This window comes from Vulpes vulpes, chromosome 12 (genome assembly GCF_048418805.1).
Source record: "Vulpes vulpes isolate BD-2025 chromosome 12, VulVul3, whole genome shotgun sequence".
In the NCBI taxonomy this organism is placed as follows: Eukaryota; Metazoa; Chordata; class Mammalia; order Carnivora; family Canidae; genus Vulpes; species Vulpes vulpes.
In genome coordinates, this window is record NC_132791.1 from 57,939,594 (window position 1) to 57,949,393 (window position 9,800).

The window sequence follows — 9,800 nt, forward strand, 5'->3', positions numbered from 1 at the left end:
CACACACAAGAATGAACTCAAAATGGATTGAAGAGTTGAATGTTAGACCTGAAACCATAAAACTACTAGAAGAAAACATAGGTAACAAGCTGCTCCTCACACCAATCTTGGCAATAATTCTTTGGATTTGACACCAAGACCAAAGGCAACAAAAACAAAAATAAACAAGTGGAACTCCATCAAACTAATATGCCTCCATAAAGCAAGGACACCCTAACAAAATGAAAGACAACTTACCAAGCAGAATAACATGTTTTAAAATCACACATTTAATTAGATGTTAATATCCAAAATATATCAAGAACTCATACAACTCAATACAAAAAAAAAAAAAAAGACAAAAACCCAACCTGATTAAAACAAAATGGGCAGAGGATCTCAATAAACATTTTTCCAAAGATGGCATTTAAATGGTCAACAGGTCACAAAAAGGTACTCGACATCACTAATCATCAAGAAAAGGCAAATCAAAACCACAATGAGATATCACCTCCCATCTGTGAGAATGGCTATTATCAAAAAGATAAGAAATAAGTGTTGGTGAGGATATGGAGAAAAGCGAGCCCTTGTGCACTGTTGGAAGAATTGTAAATTGGTGTAGCCACTATGAAAAGAGAATGGAGCTTGCTCAAAAAATTTAAAATAGAAGTGTGCACTGCATATTCAATGCAGCATTATTTTCCATAGCCACAACTTAGAAGTAATCTAAGTGTCAATCAATGGATAAATGAATTTTAAAATGTGGTATATATTCACAATGGATTATTAGTCATAAAAAAGTAAATCTTGTCATTTGTAACACATTCTGTTGAGGGCATTATACTAAGTGAAATAAGCAAGAAAAATAAAAATAAACACCATATGATTTCACTTCCATGTGGAATCTAACCCCTATTCCCATTGCCACAAAAAATAAGTTCATAAATACAGACAGTAGACTGGTAGTTGCCATAAGGGGGTAAAAATGTACAAACTTCCAATTATAAAATAAATGAGTCATGGGCATCTAATGTACAGCATGGTGAACCATAATTAATAATACTATATTGTGTACTTGAAACTTGTTAAGAGAGAGATCTTAAAAGTTATTGTAAAAAATGTTATGGATGTTAAACTAGACTTGTAGTGATTTTACAACATATACGAATACTCAGGCATTATGTTGTATACCTGAAACTAGTAAAATGTTATATGTCAATTATACCTTAATTAAAAGAATTTGGGAGAAAAACATTATCAGCATATCCAAATTATTTTTTTATAGTTAAAGCTGTAACACACAAAAGTTGTTAAAGGTATCCATGTATACCTGATGAAACATTATAATGAAATTGGCAATTAGTGTATGTTGTGTATGCAATAAAAAAAGTCACATTAATTATACTAGCACTTGGGGCACTAAGAGAATAAAATGCTCATTACTGACATTTTAACAAAGTCAGACATCTAAGAAACTCTTCAGATCCAAGCATCTCTTTATAATCCATTCCAGTTCAGACATACATGCTTGTAGCTAAGCCAGAATTGGACTGAGTGGAGGCTCAAGGCAAACTGCCATTTACGTCTCTGACATGCCTCTGACATGGACGCCCACCTGGGGGAAATGCTTGCTGGCTTACAGGAAACTCTTGAGATGTTCATGAGGTACCTCTGCAAATTGGGTTACTTATCCATGTGGAGTTCTGAGTGAATACAAATCTACGGTGGAGCTTGGGTACTTCATTTCCAACTTGGAAGAATTCCTACTCCTTCCTGAGTTTGTACTGAAGCAGAATTCCACTTTTTGTGGAACTCATTTGGTTTTTGACTGAAGCTTTGATCTGAGAGAAGTCAAAGCCCTCTATGGAAAATGTCAAGTTATCAAGAACTTGGACTTTCTGCATTTCACATTGGCTGCCTCACAAAAATGTTGGGAAGCTAAGAAAAAACAAATAGCAAAGCCATGGGGCATTCTATCTGTGCAGACGTGATAATGCATCACACTCCAACCTAAGCTCTGAGCTATGGGCTGCTTGTTTCAAAGCCTAGCCCCATCTCACTGATGTGCTGAAGGATTGTGAAAAAATCTTTAGCTTTCAAAAGTGATAAATGACCATACTCCACTTTCATTTAAGCCATGGAAATACCTAAAAAAAAAAAAAAAGAAAACTTAGAATAGATCACATATGATGCAGAATCTGGACAAAACATTCTCTGATAGCAGAAGCAGTGATGATAACAAGTATTGAAAAGTAATGAGACCCTTGAACAAGGGATCTGAAAATAATTGCAAAGAAATAAGAGGTTAACTGCAGTGTCCAACCCCTATTTCTTTTAGGTTTGTCTTACCAATTTATGCAACTATTTGGGTTCCTCGATCAGAGATAAATGAAATCACTTATTGCCTAAAATAGAAAGTGATTTATTGCCCAGCAATGTCTTGACAGGAAAGGATTCAGCCATTAATCCATACATGTTTAGATGAGAAAAGCAGCAGAAAAAAAAAACATAGAATTGGGCAGTTTGAATGAATTTTCGATTCTTTCAAGTGAACAGGCAGCAGTCAGACATAAGCCGTGCAAAAATGTCTGCCTATATTTACTTTAATAAATATTTTAAGATGGTGAACCTTATTCTTAGGGTGCCTGGTTGCATTTTAATATTTTGGAAGTTTTCATGGATTCAAAAACTAGCAAGTACTGATGGAAGGTGTTCATACTTTTCCTCCTGGCTTTACCATCACATACAGGAACAGTTACTGTGTAAAAGGAAGAGAGTTCACTTTGCATTGGATGCTCCCAAAAGGTAAAGGTGATTTTTTTTTTTACCATACAATATTCCACACTGCATCATATATAGGAAAAAGCATGACATAAAGAAAAATGGAACTTTCAAAATGCATTGGTCTTCTATGATTACAAGAAAACAGCCGGCATGCTAATCATGGAATATTTCCAGTAATACAATATAAGCCCTTCTGCATGCAGTTTTGAGCCAAGCAGTCTTTTGCTTAATCAAGAAGAAAGAATTTGTTTGATATGTATCCTGCCACGCAATTTCATACTCATAATTTCAGAATTCATCATTTACTTGACATAACAGAAAAATAAAAATGATAGTTCAGACTTACAGTTCAGTGTCCAGCATGTAAGGAGCTTAGAAATCACTGCTCCACCCCAACAACCACTAAAGCTCGGAACACACTGGAACATCAGCTCTTCTGAGATCCGTCAGAGTAGTGAGGTCACAGGACAAACCACTGCTCCCCAGGCTGACGAGACAGGTGGATAACGAGAACCACAACTTATGAGAGCAGACACCTATGCAGGAACTGGTGCCAAGGTAAGCACACCTGAACAGCACAAAGCCAAGTGCTGCAGGCCGTGTGGACACATCTGAGAGTTAAAAACTCCACAGGGACCCAATCATACACAGTCCCCACGCTTTGGTGAGTTTCAGCTCCAGGAGCTCAAACCAGTTTCTCTCAGCGAGCAGCAGAGGAAAATCCCCTCCTACTTAGAGCAAAGGTGGGGAAAAGGAACCATTTTTAAATTTTTTTTATTGGGATTCAATTTGCCAACATATAGCATAACACCCAGTGCTCATCCCATCAAGTGCCCCCCCATTGCCCATCACCCAGTCACCCCAACCCCCCACCCACTTCCCCTTCCACTACCCCATTTTTAAATGTGTCAGAGCACTTTGTTCATAACAAGGCCTGACCCCAGGGGAAACTCGTTAACCAGACCCTAGCCTGCTAGGCTTTCATCAGAGACTCTAACTGGCTTGGGGGGAAGGGACATACCAGCTCCACTCCCCATCTAGCCATCCTATCCCACTGAAAAGGAGGGGCAAGGAGACTGAGATACACCTGTGAAGTTCACAGCCCAAAGACACAGGCTGGGGAAAAGCTGGAACCAATTACAGGACCACAGACCACTCGCCTCCCTCACACTCACCGCTCCATCACTGAAGGTCTGTTTACCCCTGTCCCTTTTACCTAATTCCTCATATTGGCCTTTCAACAAAAAATTATAGGGCATAGTAGAAAGCAAAAACAAAGTTTGAAAATACTGAGCAAGCATCAGAATTAGAGTGGGATATGGCATCAATGTTGGAATTATCAGGCCAGAATTTTAAAAGCTATGATCGACATGATAAGTGATTTAATGGGGCAGTAGACAACATACAAGAACAGGTGGATAATGGTAAGCAGAGAGATGGAAATTATAAGAAAGAATAAAAGAGAAATGGCAAAGATTGAGAATACGATAAAAAAATGAAAAAATGCATTTGATGGGCTCATGGTAGACTGGACACAGGGAAAGAATCTCTGAGATTGAGGATAGGTTGATAGAAACTCCTAAAAATGAAAAGCAAAGAGAAAAAAGAAAAAAAAAACCACAACAGAATATCCAAGAACTGTAGGAGAACTGTAAAAGGTGTAAATACACATGATGGGAACAGAAGACAAAGAAAGGAGAAAAAGGAACAGGGACAAGAGTTAAGCAATAGTGACTGAGAATTTCCCTCAAAATAATGTCACATGCTAAAAAAAATGTCACATGCTAAACCACAGATAAAATGGAAAAAGTTGATGACACAATAGACAAGTCAATTGGAACAGAACAGAGATGTGAGACATGACCTACATAAATAGAGTCACCTGATCTTTAATGAAGGAACAAAGGGCAGTATAATGGGGCAAAGAGAATCTTTTCAACAAACTCTGCTGGAAAAACTGGACAGTCATGTAAAAAAAATAAATCTAGACACAGATGTTATGCCCATCACCAAAATTAATTCAAAATGGCTCACAGACCCAATTAAATAAAATTCAAGACTATAAAACTAATAGAAGAGGACAGAGGACAAACTCTTCATGACCATGGATTTGATAAAGACTTTTTAGAGATGTCATCAAGGTATAATCTATGAACGAGATCACTGATATAAGCCAAATCTGGCAAAGGACTGTCAGTCATTCAAAACATACAAAGAACTCTTAAAACTACACAGTTAGAAAACAAGCACATGATTAAAAAATGGACCAAAGATCTTGACACCTCACAAAGAAGATCTGCAGATGGCAAGATGGAAAGGTGTTCCAATGTTTAATTGCAGATTAACACAACAATGAGATACCCTTCACACCTATTAGAATGGCCTAAAACTGGAACACTGACAACACCAAATACTGGTGAGGATGTGGCGTAACAGGAACTTCCATTAATTGGTGACAATGCAAAATGGCACAGCCACATTCAAAGATACTTTAGTGGTTTCTTACAAACCTAAACATACTTGCCATACAATCCGCGATTGAACTCCTTGGCATTTCCCAAAATGAATTGGGAACTTATTTCCACACAATAACCTGCACCATGGATGTTCATTCATAATTGACAAAACTTGGAAGCAATCAAGATGTTCTTCAGTAGGTGAATGAATAAACTGTGGTGAATCCAGACAAAGGAATATGATTCTGCATTGAAGGGAAATGAGCTATTGAGCCACGAAAAGAAATCTTAAATTCATATTACTAAGGGAAAGAAGCCAATCTGAAAAAGCTACTGGCTTTTTCATCCCTCTCCTTCTCATTCCAGCTATATGATATTATGGAAAGGACAAAACTATGGAGGCAATCAAAGGATCATAGGTTTTCAGGGGTTCAAAGGGATGGAGAGATGAATAGGCAGAGAACAGACAATTTTTAGGGCAGCAAAACTATTCTGTACAATAATACAGTGATGGATTCGTGTCATTAAACTAGTCAAAATTCACCGAATATACACCACCAAGAGTGGACCCTAATGTGCGCCATGGACTTTGGATCATAATGTGTGTGTCAATGTAGGTTTGTCCATTGTAACAAATATATCACTTTGGTGCAGCATGTCAATATTGGAATTGTACTTGTGGGGGGTAGGGACTATATGGGAACTCTGCTTTCTGCTCAATTTTGCTGTCAACCTAAAATTGCTCTAAAAATTATTTATTAAAATAATATTTTACTTACATGAGACTATCCCTATATTTAAAAAGTATTTGCCACTTTTATAGCAACATTAGTCCAAAAAGGTTAGGACTTTTCCAGAAATTATCTCAGAGATCTTTTTTTTTTTTTTTTTTTTTCCTGTTGTTATTTCTCTGATACTGTCATCTGCTGGAAACTCCAGATGTTGCTCATACAGTAGAAGGTAAAGTGATTTAAACGAGGTTGCCCAGAAGGTTCATCAGCTGAGCAGGTTAAATCAGGATTTGAAATGACTAATTTATCCTTTCCATGGTTACACCCATGACCCCATCCTTTAAGAATCTACTAAAGGACGAGTCAGCCCAGCAATGTATTTTATGTCATTCTGTTAATTGTAGAGAATCATTTCTATGTCTCTTCCTTGTAGATCTTTCTACAATGATAATTTTGGTAAACTTGAGCTTTGACAAAATATTTCAATAACTCTTAAAGCTCTTTTATATTATTTTCCAATATTTGAATTTCTCAAATATTATTTACATTATATGTTATGCCAGTTCTTTGGGGAAGAACAGTATAATTATATTTTCTTTTTGGTTGAATCAACTAGAGTCAAGTGAAATGGATTACCTTGACCAAGATCATACACAGTGTTAAAAATCTGTCATCCATCCTGCCAACTCCATTTCCCCTCTTGTTTCTATCATTCTCAAATGATATTGATTTAAAGGATGTTCCTCTTAATCCTAGACAGAATCTGTAGTCATAATAAAACCACTTCTACAGCACTGCAAAAATAGACAATGAAGATAGTAAAAGAGAGAAGGTAAAGTAAGTATGGAGACAAATAATAACTGGCACTTGCCATAAATGGAGATCAGAAGTCCTTAAAAAATAATAGCAAAATGGGGCATCTGGGTGGCTCAATTGGTTGAGCATCCAACTCTTAGTTTGGGTTCAGGTTGTGATTTCAGGGTTGCGGGACCCAGCTCCAAGTTGGGATCCATGCTCAGCACAGAGTCTGCTTAAAGTTCTCTCCCTCCTTCCCCCTTTTCCCTCCCTCCCTACCTCCGTCCCTTCTCTCTCTCTCAAATAAATAAACAAAATCTTTTAAAAAAATAGCAAAATCTTCTTTGCATCATAAAGCAATGTTATTTGGAAGAGATGGTGTGGTCTATCTGTGGGGAGATGTGGGGAAAGTGGGGGAATTCAAGGAAGGGTGGGATGACCCCGCAGACCAGTAGAAATCAAATCAACACCTTCACATTCTGTTTAGGAGAGCTACAAACCTTCTTTTCTCATCAACAAAGCAATGGCTGTGCACGAGCAATAGTCTCCCCACTCTCGCATGCTTTAAGTAAGAAGATGCTGTAAACAGCTGTGAGCCAAAATATTGAGAAGAAATCCACCACAACCAGATTATTTGGATGCTGGGAGATCACACCCGTAAGAGCTGAGGTCACTGGCCATCTCTGTCATTGGATGAAGGGCCTGTGCCCTCACTGCCTCACAGGGCACTTTGTGGGTTTCCCAGATTCCTCGGAGGTTTTCCTTGGAGAACTTGTTCTCCTTTAGCCTCTGAACCAATTTATAACAATCTAAGAGCTCTGACTATAAAGTGGTGAGTCTAGTTTCTGAAAAAATGAATAATTCAGGATGTAAACACCCAAGCAAATGTTTTCCTTGAAGTAATCACTTTGGGTGGCAACAAGATTGCTTTAAGAGAGGCTGTCTTGGATTAAGTCAGTCTGTCTACAGAACCAGTAAAAGTCACAAAGGAATTGTATTATGTATCGTCTTGTGTTATGTGATATACAGAGTGACATGACAGTGTTTTAGTACATTACGCTTAGGCATTGAGTTTTTGTTGAACGGCACTGTGGCTGTGTATTATGTGTGCTATTTAAAACTGACTTTTGATTTGAAAGTGTCTAAAGCATTTAATGAAGAACACAATGTTCTTATATTTGTTCATTCAATCAAAATCATTTCATGGAAACCTGTTTTATATATACTAGGTGCTGAGCTCATTGAAGAATCAGATGCCTTCCTAAGGGCAAGGACACTCTTTTAATAACCAACAAGGCATTTTCTAGTAATTAATTTGGCCACATGGTTCCCCTTTCCATGTTTTAATGGTATTCCCTGCCAATCACCTTATACTTTACAAGGGAAAATAGCCTCTGCATCTCTTTTCCCTTAGCCTTTCCCCTTCTTTTCTCTACTCTTTAAATAATACATTCTCCCCGAGATCAACATCTCAGCTTAGCCTGTCAAGGTTCTCTTTCAACATCTCAGGCAAGCACGGGAAACCCTGCCTTTCATCCTGCTGTTTTAAAATCACCTCTGTCAAGCAACTCAACTCTAGCTTGCTTTCTGCCAGAAATAAAATCTACCTGCAGTACAAATAAAATATTTGCGACCTTTTTTAAAAAATTTAATTTGCAGCCACAATTCAAGCATAAAGGCCAGCCAATTGCTATGTAACTGTCCCCCAGCTACTTAGTGAGCAGAAATATGAAAGCTTTTCTTTTTAAAACTAGTGCGATATGAAGAAATCAGTTAATCCGGTTGTATAACATAGTTGCCTATTGCTAATGGCCTCTGTCAGTTGGGTGTCCATCCAGAAGTTTCATGTGGGTTTTGCTACCCACTCTTCAGGGGTGAGGATGCCTGTCTGTGTAGGGCTATGAACAATGGTGATGAAATAGCTTTGTGCATCAGTGCATTTTTCCTAAATGGCAATTCATAGATAGACCCTCATGCTAAGAGTTCCTATATTACATGGAGCCTAGAACCCTCAGGGAAGGTCACTTGCTATTTCAATGCTTCCCACAAAATCTAAGATAAGGATTCCTTTGGGGCTGAAGAGTGGGTCTGAAAATCTCCTAAGAAAGAGGGAATCCAGTTCCTGTTGTCTTTTTCTGGTAAAATGAGTACAACAGAAACATGTGTGTGTTTGAGGAAGCCCAGCTTATGATAGTTTTAGGACACAGTGTTTACCTGAATGTATAAACTTGCTGGACTTCAGTTTTGCCAGATGCAAAATGAAAATGAGGGAGAAAAATGTGCCCTGAGCTCCTCCCTTCCAGCTCCAATTTTGTAAGCACCGGTGTAAGTGTTTCGGCTAGAGATGGTGGATTCCTTGCTTGGATGACTGGAATTTGGGGTTGTGGTAAAATGATGTACTAAAGCAATTTATATAGGCTTGTGAGAGCCATTATTAAATTTTCAGGAATTTTGTAAGTCAGCTGCTAAGCCCAAACCGAAGCATATTAAAATCGAAGCATATCAACTTACAATTCAGTAATTTATATTTTTATAAGCAAGAAATACTCAAAATTGAGCAATTTTAATTATTTTACTAACTTCTATTAGTTATGATTTTATGGTTATTTACATCTATTGTGCTCATATTATGGAAATATTACATAATTGTGTGATAATGAGCATCTCTCCCCAACACCACATTCTGTGATGCAACGTTGGTACTTTCAAATTGGCCATGGGGGGAGCATTTACACCATAGAAATGGAAAAATGCTACAAATAAATGCCTTTTAATTTTTTTCAGAGAGCTGACTGTTTAACAGGCTGAGACCAAAAGAAGAAGGGAGCCATGAATTTAAGTAACAAAATCAGAATGCTCCCATAAAGCAGACTGTACAGATGTTTCCATGGAGCAAATTTCACAAGGCATATTTTTACGTAGGAACACCTGGGTCATATAATCTCTTTAGCTCCATTGGTTCTGTGAAGGAAAGAGAGAAGGAAGTGTCTACAATGCAAGCACAATTCTAACAAAGTTTAGGTCAGGCCAGTGGGAATTCTTTGAGTCAAAATCA

The 9,800-nt window shown here is 37.7% G+C and overlaps 1 long non-coding RNA gene across 1 annotated transcript; it reads right to left on the minus strand.

The window, feature by feature from the left end:
* Positions 1-246: 246 nt before the first annotated feature.
* On the minus strand, positions 247-3,250 carry LOC140594590 (uncharacterized). The gene is made up of 2 exons (XR_011995590.1): positions 3,110-3,250; positions 247-2,126 (listed from the first exon to the last, which is right to left on the minus strand). It is a non-coding gene; the product is annotated as an uncharacterized lncRNA (long non-coding RNA).
* Between the last annotated feature and the right edge of the window lie 6,550 nt (positions 3,251-9,800).